The following is a 14,209-nucleotide window of genomic DNA, read 5'->3' as shown; positions in this document are numbered from 1 at the left end:
GCTGGAGAATATTGGCTGCCCACAAAGCTGCTCAATGTGATCTCCTCTTTCCATCAGCATCAGGGAGACAAATGGTCATGGTCCAGGACGATGCTATTCTGCCGTCTATCAGCATTGACAATGTGACACTGGAGGCTGTTGATAGCTTCACATATCCAAGCTTCACATATCCAGGCTCCACAATCAGCACTTGATGTTAAAATTAGCATACAGAGCACAAAAGCTGCAGCTGTTCTGTCCAAGTTGAGTAAGAGAGTTTGGAACAATAGCAACCTGACTGAGAACAGCAAACTATGAGTCTACCAAGTCGGCATCCTCAGTGCACTGCCCTACAGTGGTGAGACCTGGACAACATATGCTAGGCAGGAGAAAGGTCTGAACAGTTTCCACCTCCGCTGTTTCAGACATATCCTCAGCATCTCTCAGCAGAACAAGGTCACCAACTCAGTGGCCCTGGAGTGTGCTAATTCCATCAGCAAACACTCATTGCTCAGCCAACAACGTCTACATTTGCTCAGCTGTGTTGGTCGGATGGATGATGGCTGTACCCAAAGACCTTCTGTATGGTGAAATTGCCACTGGGTCATGACTTCCTGGGCATCCGTACCTCCACTACATGGACACCTGCAAGGCTGCAGGGGGTTTAAAGTCCGTTTTCCTGCCCTCTCTTCTCTTGGGTTCCTCACTCCTCTTCTCAACTGTTACTTGGGGTGCAGATCACACAGGTAGTAGTTACCCTTTCCTACAACTATGAGAGAGTGATTGAGGAGCAGAAGACAAAGACATTTGCAGGAAGATGAGGAAGAGAAGGTAGAAGTCGAAGAAGAGGAGGGAAAGGAAGATGATATGGAATAGGAGGAAGAGGAGAATGACAATGAGGAGGAAGAAGAAGGGAAGCAGAACATCTTACTCATCAATTTTGGGGATGAGAAAGACAAGGAAGGTGATGGTAGGTTAGAAAATTGAGCTTAGAGAATCTGTGACTGCCTGAAATAAGCCAAAGTCACAAGGGACATGATTTTAAATCTCACGGGCGGGCAGATTGGGTGTAAAATAGTGCACGATGACATTGAGCGCGTGTCCTGACATCATCGCGCACTCGTGCAATATTTCAGTCAGCGGACACGCTCATGAGTTGGCCGTGTGCCTGCCAACAATTAAGAGGCCTGTTAAGGCCATTAAGCAATTAATTTAAAGCTATTTTGTGCTCCCCACCAACCTTACGATTGGTGGGCGGGCAAATTGGCCAAGCGGCCTTTGCATTTTTGTGGAAACCTCATCCATGGGCAGGATGAGGTTTCCAACAGTCATTTAAAAAAATGTTTTGACCTAATTTTTATGACGTTTATGTTCATGTGAGTGATTCCTATGTGGGGACAATTTGTTCACATTTTCTAAATCTTTATTTTTGATTGTAATATTCTTCAGCTCCCTGAGGCAGTTTGAGGGAGGGTTCAGTCCGCGCCCCCCCCCTCCCCAGCACATACACAGACTCTTGTGTATCCCCTTCTCCTGCCCCCACCCTGGCGGCTCGAACTTCTCAGTGCTCCTTTCAGGCTGGCTGGTTGCTGATTGGCCAGCCAGCGCGGAATCACGGCTGAGGCCCAATCACAGGCCGCGGACTGTTTCCTGGCCGCTCCTGAGTCCACCTGCCCGACAACCCGAAAATCCTGTCCAAAGGCTGTGAAGTCACCATTGCAGAGTTACAAGTGTGGACATGGGCAGCAGGTTTTGAAGTGTTGATGCCACAGGAAAAATCATTACCTCTCATCCAATAAACACATAGGGCAGAATTTTGCCCCCGTTGGGCGGGCTTGGTGGGGGCGTGCGGGGACAGTTGGGAAGCAATTTGCGCGGGAAGCGATTGGGGCGATTTCACGCTGGCGAGGGAAATGACAGCCCGCCCAGTGTGGAACACGGGCAGAAGCGCACGGTGCTGTCTGTCTGGAGGGAGCAGGGCAAGCGTGTGAGTTCACACATGCACAAAGGAAAAGCTCCCTGAGGCACAGAACTGTCTCAGACTGATGAAGATATAAAAAATGAAAAATAAAGAATTATAAAATGATAAAAAGCTTGTCCCCTTATGTGAGATCTGTTCCTGGGACACACAGACAGCAGCACCTAGAGGAGAGTGTGAGAGGAGGGCCCTGGGACAGGCAGTCAGCAGCACCTAGAGGAGAGTGTGAGAGGAGGACCCTGGGACAGGCAGTCAGCAGCACCTAGAGGAGAGAGTGAGAGGAGGACCCTGGGACAGGCAGTCAGCAGCACCTAGAGGAGAGTGTGAGAGGAGGACCCTGGGACAGGCAGTCAGCAGCACCTAGAGGAGAGTGTGAGAGGAGGACCCTGGGACACACAGACAGCAGCACCTAGAGGAGAATGTGAGAGGGGGACCCTGGGACAGGCAGTCAGCAGCACCTAGAGGAGAATGTGAGAGGAGGACCCTGGGACAGGCAGTCAGCAGCACCTAGAGGAGAATGTGAGAGGAGGACCCTGGGACAGGCAGTCAGCAGCACCTAGAGGAGAGTGCGAGAGGAGGACCCTGGGACAGGCAGTCAGCAGCACCTAGAGGAGAGTGTGAGAGGAAAACCCTGGGACAGGCAGTCAGCAGCACCTAGAGGAGAGTGTGAGAGGAGGACCCTGGGACAGGCAGTCAGCAGCACCTAGAGGAGAGTGTGAGAGGAGGACCCTGGGACAGGCAGTCAGCAGACCCTAGAGGAGAGAGTGAGAGGAGGACCCTGGGACAGGCAGTCAGCAGCACCTAGAGGAGAGTGTGAGAGGAGGACCCTGGGACAGGCAGTCAGCAGCACCTAGAGGAGAGTGTGAGAGGAGGACCCTGGGACAGGCAGTCAGCAGCACCTAGAGGAGAGAGTGAGAGGAGGACCCTGGGACAGGCAGTCAGCAGACCCTAGAGGATCTAGTCTATCTGGAGGACTTAGCATCTAGTCTGTACTCAAGTAGGAGTAAGGGTAAAATAAAAGCAAGGGTCCATATTATATTTAGCTAAGATATGCCTGGGGAGCTCAGTCCCGTGATTTGCACAACCTGCGCTATGTGGGAAATCCTAGTCACTCCTAGCAGTCTGGATGACCATGTGTGCAGGACGTGCCTCAGACTGAAGTAACTCGAGCTCCGGGGTTTGGAAGGGAAAATATATCAGGGGCCCTGGCAGTAATTTTCAAATCCTCTCTGGCCACAGGTGAGGTGCCAGAGGACTGGAGGGCTGCTAACGTTGTCCCATTATTAAAAAGGGAGGGGCAGACCAGGAAATTACAGGCCAGTCAGTCTAACCTCGATGGTGGGGAAGTTACTAGAAAGAATTCTGAGGCACAGAACATATCTGCACTTGGAGAGACATGGATTAAACAGGAAAAACTCTGCAGGTCTGACAGCAACTGTGGAGAGAAAGACAGAATTAACATTTCAAGTCCGTGTGACTCTTTGAGTCCGTATGAAGAGTCATACGGACTCGAAATGTTAACTTTGTCTTTCTCTCCACAGACGCTGTCAGACCTGCTGAGTTTTTCCAGCAATTTTTGTTTTTGTTTCAGATTTCCAGCGTCCGCAGTATTTGCTTTTATCTATGGATTAATCGAGGATAGTCAGCATGGATTTGTTAAGGGAAGGTCGTGTTTGACAAAGTTGATTGAATTGTTTGAGGTGGTAACCAGGAGTGTTGATGAAGGTAATGCATTTGATGTGGTCTACATGGACTTTAGGAAGGCTTTTGACAAGGTCCCTCATGGCAGACTGGTCAAGAAAGTAAGAGCCCATGGGGTCCAGGGCAAAGTGGCACGTTGGATCCAAAATTGGCTGAGAGGCAGGAAGCAGAGGGTGATGGTAGAGGGATGTTTCTGTGACTGGAAGTCTGTTTCCAGTGGGGTTCTGCAGGGCTCTGTGCTGGGGCCCTTGCTGTTTGTGGTGTACACAAATGATATGGACTTAAATGTAGGGGGTATGATCAAGAAGTTCGCAGATGACACGAAAACTGGTAGGATGGTAAATAGTGAGGAGGATAGGTGTAAACTGCAGGAGGATATCAATGGACTGGTCAGGTGGGCAGAGCAGTGGTAAATGGAATTCAACCCAGAAAAGTGTGAGGTAATGCACTTGGGGAGCGCTAACAAGACAAGGGATTACACTATGAATGGTAGGACCCTGGAAAGCACTGAAGATCAGAGGGACCTTGGTGTGCATATCCACAGATCCCTGAAGGTAGCAGGGCAGGTAGATAAGGTGGTTAAGAAGGCATATGGGATACTTGCCTTTATTAGCTGAGGCAGAGAATACAAGAGCAGGGAGGTTATGCTGGATAACGCTGGTTAGGCCACAACTGGAGTGCTGTGTGCAGTTCTGGTCACCACATTATAGGAAGGATGTGATTGCACTGGAGAGGGTGCAGAGGAGATTTACCAGGTTGCTGCCTGGGCTGGAGGGTCTGAGCTATGAGGAAAGATTGGATAGGCTGGGGTTGTTTTCCTTGGAGCAGCGAAGGTTGAGAGGGGACCCGATAGAGGTGTATAAGATTATGAGAGGCTTAGATAGGGTGAATAGGAAGGCACTTTTTCCATTAGTAGAGGGGTCAATAATCAGGTGGCATAGATTTAAGGTAAGAGGCAGAAGGCTAAGAGGAGAGTTAAGGAGAAATGTTTTCACCCAGAGGGTGGTGAGAGTCTGGAACTCTCTGCCTGAAAGGATGGTTGATTCAGAAACTCTCATAATATTTAAGAAGCATTTAGATATTCACTTGTGTTGCCATAGCCTCCAGGGCTATGGGCCAAGTGCTGGAAAATGGGATTAGTGTAGTCAGATCTTTGTTGACTGGTGCAGACACGATGGGCTGAATGGCCTCCTTCTGTGCTGCAAATGTCTGTGAATCTATGAGTGTATGAATGGTTTACTGGCAGACACCAGGTTAACCGGAACATTGAGTGGTTTACTGGCAGACACCAGGTTAAGTGGAACATTGAGTGGTTTACGGGCAGACACCAGGTTAAGCGGAACATTGAGTGGTTTACTGGCAGACACCAGGTTAAGCGGAACATTGAGTGGTTTACGGGCAGACACCAGGTTAAGCGGAGCATTGAGTGGTTTACTGGCAGACACCAGGTTAAGTGGAACATTGAGTGGTTTACGGGCAGACACCAGGTAAAGTGGAGCATTGAGTGGTTTACTGGCAGACACCAGGTTAAGTGGAACATTGAGTGGTTTACGGGCAGACACCAGGTAAAGTGGAGCATTGAGTGGTTTACTGGCAGACACCAGGTAAAGTGGAACATTGAGTGGTTTACTGGCAGACACCAGGTAAAGTGGAGCATTGAGTGGTTTACTGGCAGACACCAGGTAAAGTGGAGCATTGAGTGGTTTACTGGCAGACACCAGGTAAAGTGGAGCATTGAGTGGTTTACTGGCAGACACCAGGTTAAGTGGAACATTGAGTGGTTTACGGGCAGACACCAGGTTAAGTGGAACATTGAGTGGTTTACGGGCAGACACCAGGTTAAGCGGAACATTGAGTGGTTTACGGGCAGACACCAGGTTAAGCGGAACATTGAGTGGTTTACTGGCAGACACCAGGTTAAGTGGAACATTGAGTAGTTTACTGGCAGGTGCAGGGTGGTAGTTACCATGTGGCCTAAGCTTGAGCCATGAGCTGACAGCAGCATCTCCAGACTGACCAGCTTCAATGTTCATGGTCACTGAGAGCGAGTGACCACACTGACTCTCCTCAAACTGCTGCAGGGAGGATTCAGGTGAAGCAGGATAGCCAGAGTTCAGGACCGTGTCGTAATTCAATCTCTCTCTCTCTGTTGCAACCTTTATGTATCTTTGTGTTGTCAATGCTCAGAGGTTCAGTCCCCTCCGAACTCCTTCCTATCCTTGCTAAGGTCCATGTCCCCTGTCCCAAACATTCCACCTCTTCAATGTATTCTGACTCTTGGAATCAAATGTTAAATTTTGAACTTGTCTTCCAGCCATGAAGTTTTTGTAGTAGATCAGCCCGCTGATATTTCTTTCTGTTTAGACTCTGTTGAGTTCTAAATCTGCCACCCCTCATCCCCCTCTCACTTGCTCCTCCCTAACCCTCAAACTCCACATCTTCATCCCTCCCTCAGTTCACCCCTTTCTTTATTTACTTCACATAAAACCCAAACTAAAGCACAGCAGAAAATAATTCAAAAGCCTAATGGAATGTGAGCTTTTATCTGGAGGAAGCTGCAGTACCAAGAGGTGAAGTAGTCACTCAGTGGTCCAGAATTAGAGTAGAACCACCTGGTTTGAATTTAAGCAAAAGCTTGGCAGTTAACTGTTCCCTGATGCATTCGCCATGGCAATGCCTCTACCGATGAGAGTCCATTTGCCAATTGATCAGCAACCTCTTCTCATGCAGTATAAATTGTTGCTCCCTTTGATATTTGCCATTCTTGCACTTCTGTCCTGATGAGTGCAAGATGACAATCTTCGACAGAAAGGAGTGAAAGTTATTGTAAAGTTATATAAAGTTAGACCACATCTGGAGTAACTGGGCACTGCACCTCAGGAAAGGTATATTAGCCTCAGAGGAGGAGCAGTGCAGATTCACCATAATGATACCAGGGCTCAAAGGATTAAATTATGCAGACAGATTGCAGACACAACCTTGTATTCCTTTGGATATAGGACATCACTGCAGGGTAGTGTCCTTGGCCCAACCATCTTCAGCTGTTTCATCAATGACCTTCCTTCCATCATAAGGTCAGAAGTGGGGATGTTCACTGATGATGTCACAATGTTCAGCACCATTCGCGACTCCTCAGATACTGAAACAGTCCATGTCCAAATGCAACAAGACCTGGACAACATTCAGGCTTGGGCTGATTAGTGGCTAGTAATATTCATGCCACACAAGTGCCAGGCAATGACCATCTCCATTGAAAGAGAATCTAACCATCGCCCATTGATGTTCAATGGCATTGCCATCACTGAATCCCCCACTATCAACATCCTGGGGGTTACCATTGACCAGAAACTGAACTGGACCAGCCACATAAATACTGTGGCTACAAGAGCAGATCAGGGGCTAGGAATCCTGCAGCGAGTAACTCATCTCCTGACTCCCCAAAGCCTGTCCACCATCTACAAGGCACAAGTCAGGAGTGTGATGGAATACTCCCCACTTGCCTGGATTGTTGATGGAACACCATCACCTGGAAGTTCCCCTCCAAGTCACTCACCATCCTGACTTGGAAATATATCACCGTTCCTTCACTGTCACTGGGTCAAAATCCTGGAACTCCCTCCCTAACAGCACTGTGGATGTACCTACACCACATGGACTGCAGCGGTTCAAGAAGGCAGCTCACCACCACCTTCTCAAGGGCAACTAGGGATGGGTAATAAATGCTGGCCCAGCCAGTGAAGCCCACATCCTGGGAATAAATTTTTAAAAATACCTGTCATAAACACACATTTTCTTCTTTATCCTAATTTCTATTTTCTTTTTGATTCAGGGAGCTCTGGATTTGTCTGTCCTACCTTTCCCTTTTGATGGAATATACCTTGACACTGCCCGAACCAATTATTTTTTGGACAAAGAAATAGACAAGTTGCAAAAAAATGTTTTGGATTGGGGGAGAGTGGATTTTAGTAAAATAAGGCAGGATCTGGCCAAGGTAGACTGGGAACAGCTACTGGTGGGGAAATCTACAGAAGAGCAGTGGGAGCCTCCGAGGTTCTTGAGCAAATTGATATAGGGAGTGATAAGGTATTGGAGGTGTTGGCAGGCTTAAAAGTGGACAAATCTCCTGGTCCGGATGATTTGTGTCCCAGACTGCTGAGGGAGGCAAGGGAGGAGATCGCAGGGGCTCTGACCCAAATTTTTAATTCCTCTCTGGCCACGGGGGAGGTGCCAGAGGACTGGAGAACAGCTAATGTGGTTCTGCTATTTAAGAAGGGTTGTAGAGATAAGCCAGGGAACTACAGGCCAGTGAGTCTCACATCAGTGGTTGGGAAACTATTGGAGAAAATTCTGAAGGAGAGAATCTATCTCCACTTGGAGAGGCAAGGTTTGATCAGGTATAGTCAGCATGGCTTTGTCAGAGGGAGGTCATGCCTAACAAATTTGATTGAATTTTTTGAGGAGGTGACCAGGTGTGTAAATGAGGGTAGTGCAGTTAATGTAGTTTATATGGATTTCAGCAAAGCCTTTGACAAGGACCCACATGGAGACTTATAAAGAAGGCAAATGCACATGGGATACAGGGTAATTTGATAAGGTGGATTCAAAATTGGCTTAGTTGTAGGAGACAGAGGGTGATGACAGAAGGCTGCTTTAGTGACTGGAAGCCAGTGTCCAGTGGCGTACCACAGGGATCTGTGCTGGGTCCCCTATTATTTGTCATTTATATAAACGACATAGATGACTATGTGGGGGGTAGGATTAGTAAGTTTGTGGATGACACAAAGATTGGCCCGGGTGGTTAACAGTGAGGTTGAGTGTCTTGGGCTACAGGAAGATATAGATGGGATGGTCAAATGGGCAGATAAGTGGCAGATGGAATTTAACCCTGAAAAGTGTGAGGTGATACACTTTGGAAGAAGTAATTTGACAAGGAAGTATTCAATGAACGGCATGACACTAGGAAGTTCTGAGGAACAAAGGGACCTTGACGTGTGTGTCCATAGATCTCTGAAGGCGGAGGGGCATGTTAGTGGGATGGTGAAAAAGGCATATGGGACACTTGACTTTATCAATCGAGGAATAGATTACAAAAGTAGGGAGGTCATGTTGGAGTTGTATAGAACCTTGGTGAGGCCACAGCTGGAGTACTGTGTGCAGTTCTGGTCGCCACATTATATGAAGGATGTGATTGCACTGGAGGGGGTGCAGAGGAGATTCACCAGGATGTTGCCTGGGATGAAACATTTAAGTTATGGAGGGAGGTTGGAAAGAATTGGGTTGTTTTCATTGGAGCAGAGAAGACTGAGGGGCGACCTGATGGAGGTGTACAAGATTATGAGGGGCATGGACAGGGTGGATAGAGAGCAGCTGTTCCCCTTAGTTGAAGGGTCAGTCACAAGGGGGCATAAGTTCAAGGTGAGGGGCAGGAGGTTTAGGAGGGATGTGAGGAAAAGCTGTTTTACCCAGAGGGTGGTGAAGGTCTGGAATGCACTGCCTGGGAGGGTGGTGGAGGCGAGTTGCCTCACATCCTTTAAAAAGTACCAGGATGAGCACTTGGCACATCATAACATTCAAGGCTATGGGCCAAGTGCTGGAAAATGGGATTAGGTAGGTAGGTCAGGTGTTTCTCACGTGTTGGTGCAGACTCGATGGGCCGAAGGGCCTCTTCTGCATTGTGTGATTCTGTGATTCTGTGAAGGTAGCCCATTGTTCAACTACAGTTTTTCCCACCAATCTTTCGTTCCAATCTATCTGGCCCAGCTCCGTTCTTGCCCCATTGAAGTCGGCTCTTGTCCAGTTAACTATTCTTACTCTGGATTGCCTATCGTCCTTTTCTATCGTCATCCTAAAATGTACAATACAATGATCACTGTCTCCTAAATGCTCCCCCACTGACACTTGATCTACTTGGCCCACCTCATTTCCAGGAATCAGGTCCAACAGTGCATCTTTTCTTGTTGGACTGGACACATACTGCTGTAGAAAATTCTCTGGAACACAATCTAGGAACTTCTGCCCCTCTCCACCCTTTACACTACCGATTTTCCATATCTAGATTCTAGATATTAAAGTCCCCCATTATGACTAATGCCTGCACCTCTGTAATTTCCCTGCAGATTTGTTCCTCAACATCCTTCTCACTAGTTGCCGGTCTATAGACTACACCGAGCAATGTAATTCCCCCCTTTTTGTTCCTTAGTTTGAGCCAAATTGATTTTGTCCTTGAACCCTCTGGGACATTCTCTTTCTCCAGCACTGCAATGCTCTCCTTAACCAATACCACCACCCCTCCTCCTTCCTTCCTTTCCTATCTCTTCTGAACACCTTGTACCCAGGAATATTTAACACCCGGTTCTGCCCTTCCTTGAGCCAGGTCTCTGTTATCACCACAACATCATATTTCCACATGGCAATCTGCGCCTGTAACTCCCCAATCTTATTCACTATACTCCGTGTATTCACACACATGCACAGTAACCCTGATTTAGATTCTGTTACTTTCTCCCTGCTGTTACTCACTGATTTGGATTGTTCGGGTTGTTAACAGTGCAGCTATTGTAACACAGAGGAACATTTCACACTAAAGAGATTTGACTCCCTTCATCATGTCCTAATTGAACAGCTTACATATTCTTAGTTCCCATGGGAACATAGCTTCCTCTGTTTGCTGTACCATTTCCTCTTATAGCTGCTGATAACTGACTTCTTCACAATGGACGTCCAATCCCTCGACCATCCTCCACCAGGATTGTCTCCACTTCTTCCTTGAACAGTGGCCCAACCAGTCGCCCCTGGAAGGGGTCATCAACAGTGCTAACAAGCGGCATTTGCTTAGCAATAACCTGCTCACTGACACCCAGCCACTCAGTTGTAACAAACCTTAATAAAGTCACAAAAAAGGAATGAAACCGGACGGACCACCCGGCATCGACCTAGGCACTGGAAACGACAATGGCAAACTCAGCGCTGTTGATCCTGCAAAGTCCCCCTTACTAAAATCTGGGGGCTAGTGCCAAAATTGGGAGAGCTGTCTCACAGACTAGTCAAGCAACAGCCAGACATAGTCATCCTCACGGAATCATATCTTACAGACAATGTCCCAGACTCCACCAGCACCATCCCTGGGTATGTCCTGTCCCACCAGCAGGACAGACCCAGCAGAGGTGGTGGCACAGTGGTATACAGTCAGGAGGGAGTTGCCCTGGGAGTCCTCAACATTGACTCTGGACCCCCATGAAGTCTCATGGCATCAGGTCAAACATGGGCAAGGAAACCTCCTGCTGATTACCACGTACCGCCCTCCCTCAGCTGATGAATCAGTGCTCCTCCATTTTGAACATCACCTGTAGGGAGCACCGAGGGTGGTAAGATTGCAGAATGTACCCTGGGTGGGGGACTTCAATGTCCATCACCGAGAGTGGCTTGGTAGCACCACTACTGACTGAGCTGGCCGAGTCCTAAAGGACATAGCTGCTAGACTGGGTCTGCGGCAGGCGGTGAGGGAACCAACAAGAGGGAAAAACATACATATCCTCATCCTCACCAACCTGCCTGCCGCAGATGCATCTGTCCATGACAGTATCGGTAGGAGTGACCACTGTACACAGTCATTGTGGAGACAAAGTCCCGCCTTCACATTGAGGATACCCTCCATCGTGTTGTGTGGCACTACCACCGTGCTAAATGGGATAGATTTTGAACAGATCTAGCAACTCAAGACTGGGTGTCCATGAGGCGCTGTGGACCATCAGCAGCAGCAGAATTGTACTCGAACACAATCTGTAACCTTATGGACCAGCATATCCCCAACTCTACCATTACCATCAAGTCAGGGGATCAACTCTGGTTCAATGAAGAGTGCAGGAGGGCATGCCAGGAGCAGCACCAGGTGTCAACCTGGTGAAACTACAACACAGGACTACTTGCGTGCCAAACAGCATAAGCAGCAAGTGATAGACAGAGCGAAGGAATCCACAACCAATGGATCAGATTTAAGCTCTGCAGTCCTGCCACATCCAGTCGTGAATGGTGGTGGACAATTAAGCAACTCACTGGAGGAGGAGACTCCATAAATATCCCCATCCTCCATGATGGAGGAGCCCAGCACATCAGTGTAAAAGATAAGGCTGAAGCATTTGCTACAATCTTCAGCCAGAAGTGCCGAGTGGATGATCCATCTCGGCCTCCTCTGGAGGTCCCCAGCATCACAGATTCGATTCACCCAATTCGATTCATTCCATGTGATATCAAGAAACGGCTGAAGGCACTGGATACTGCAAAGGCTATGGGCCCTGACAATATTCTGGCAATAGTGCTGAAGACTTGTGCTCCAGAATTTGCTGCGCCCCTAGCCAAGCTGTTCCAGTACAGCTACAACACTGGCATCTACCCGGCTATGTGGAAAATTGCCCAGGTATGTCCTGTACACAAAAAGCAGGACAAATCCAACCCGGCCAGTTACTGTCCCATCAGTCTACTCTCGATCATCAGTAAACTAATGGAAGGGATCATCAACAGTGCCAGTTTGAGTTCTGCCAGGGCCACTCAGCTCCTGATCTTATTTCAGCCTTGGTTCAAACATGGACAAAAGAGCTGAACTCCTGAGTTGAGGTGAGAGTAACTGTCCTTGACATCAAGGCAGCATTTGACTGAGTGTGGCATCAAGGAGCCCTAGCAAAACTGGAGTCAATGGGAATCAAGGGAAAACTCTGCACTGGTTGGAGTCATACCTAGCACAAAGGAAGATGGTTGTGTTTGATGGAGGTCAGTCATCTCAGCTCCAGGACATCACTGCAGGAGTTCCTCAGGGTAGTGTCCTAGGCCCAACCATCTTCAGCTGTTTCATCAATGACCTTCCTTTCATCATAAGGTCAGAAGTGGGAATGTTCGCTGATGATTGCACAATGTTCAGCACCATTCGCGACTCCTCAGATACTGAAGCAGTCTATGTCTTAATGCAGCAAGACCTGGACAATATCCAGGCTTGGGCTGACTAGTGGCAAGTAACATTCGCGCCACACAAGTGCCAGGCAATGACCATCTCCAACAAGAGTGAATCTATCCACCACCCCTTGACTTTCAATGGCATTACCATCACTAAATCCTCCACTATCAACATCCTGGGGGTTACCATTGACCAGAAACTGAACTGGGATAGCCATATAAATACTGTGGCCACAAGGGCAGGTCAGAGGTTAGGAATACTGCGATGAGTAACTCACCTCCTGACTCCCCAAAGCCTGTCCACCATCTACAAGGCACAAGTCAGGAGTGTGATGGAATACTCTCCACTTGCCTGGATGAGTGCAGCTCCCACAACACTCAAGAAGCTTGACACCATCCAGGACAAAGCAGCCCGCTTGATTGGCACCACATCCACAAACATTCACTCCCTCCATCACTGACGCACAGTAGCAGCAGTGTGTGTCCCATCTACAAGATGAACTGCAGGAATTCACCAAGGCTCCTTAAACAGCACCTTCCAAACCCACGACCACTACCATCTAGCAGGACAAGGGCAGCAGATAGATGGGAACGCCACCACCTCAAAGTTCCCCTCCAAATCACTCACCATCCTGACTTGGAAATATATCGCCGTTCATTCACTGTCGTTGGGTCAAAATCCTGGAACTCCCTCCCTAACAGCACTGTGGGTGTACCTACACCACATGAACTGCAGCGGTTCAAGAAGGCTGCTCACCACCACCTTCTCAAGGACATCTAGGGATGGGCAATAAATGCTGGCCTAGCCAATGAAGTTCACATCCCGTGAATGAATAAAAAAATTACCCATCGCTGTTTTCCACATGCCTACCCCACCTCCATTCTGGATACATTCAAAGGAAAGACACTGAATGTTGTGGATAATTGTGGAGTCCAAGGGCCTACTTCTCTGACCATGTTCATGTGAAGGCCAATGACATATTGGATTTTTATAAAAAGGGGCCTAAAGTACTTGAGTGGTGAAGTGATGATAAAATGATACAAAGCAATGTTAAGGAAATTAGTAAAATGATTTAAATTGATTCTTGGGATAAGTCCTGCATTAATTGCTTGACATCAAAGGAGCAAGTGTGACTGGGTCAACAATATACAGAAAACCCGGATGATTGGCCTCCCTCTAGCCTAGAGAGCACTGAGACCAATTGTGGCGACTCTCACTCTGAACTCACTCCGACATGACCAGTGATTGAACAAGGGGGTACCTGGGCTGTGTGGCTCCTCTGGCACTGCATTTCCTCCGGCACTGCATTTCCTCTGGCACTGCATTCACTCACTGGGTTATCAGCGGTGACAAATATTCTGACAAGTTTTAAATTTTTAGCCAAATTGAGGCCCTAGAAACATTTTGTCCTCTGAATTCCCGAAATTCCCGCTGCAATTGAGTGAGGTAACACGGATTGCGAATTCCAGTAAGGATTACAGAACTCCAGCACACACAATCTTTCCGTGTCCAGTTGGACAGGAAATGGTCAGTCTGAGCTCACTATATCTACCTTGTGTTTGCTTTTGTGGAGTGTTTGATCAAACTGACTGTTTTTCTAATAGAGG

At 48.0% G+C, this 14,209-nt stretch overlaps 1 protein-coding gene across 1 annotated transcript in view; it reads right to left on the bottom strand.

Annotated features, from left to right (window-relative positions):
• The window catches only part of LOC144675334 (hemopexin-like), a 56,717-nt gene extending 42,677 nt beyond the window's left edge, over positions 1 to 14,040 (bottom strand). The window contains exon 1 of the mRNA XM_078536168.1: positions 13,864 to 14,040. The gene's annotated coding sequence lies outside the window, so the exon portion shown is untranslated. The remainder of the gene's footprint in view (positions 1 to 13,863) is intronic.
• Between the last annotated feature and the right edge of the window lie 169 nt (positions 14,041 to 14,209).

Source organism: Cetorhinus maximus, unplaced genomic scaffold, assembly GCF_964194155.1.
Source record: "Cetorhinus maximus unplaced genomic scaffold, sCetMax3.hap1.1 HAP1_SCAFFOLD_954, whole genome shotgun sequence".
Taxonomy (NCBI): Eukaryota; Metazoa; Chordata; class Chondrichthyes; order Lamniformes; family Cetorhinidae; genus Cetorhinus; species Cetorhinus maximus.
Note: the sequence above shows the minus strand (reverse complement) of the source record. Positions and strands in the feature narration are given on the sequence as shown.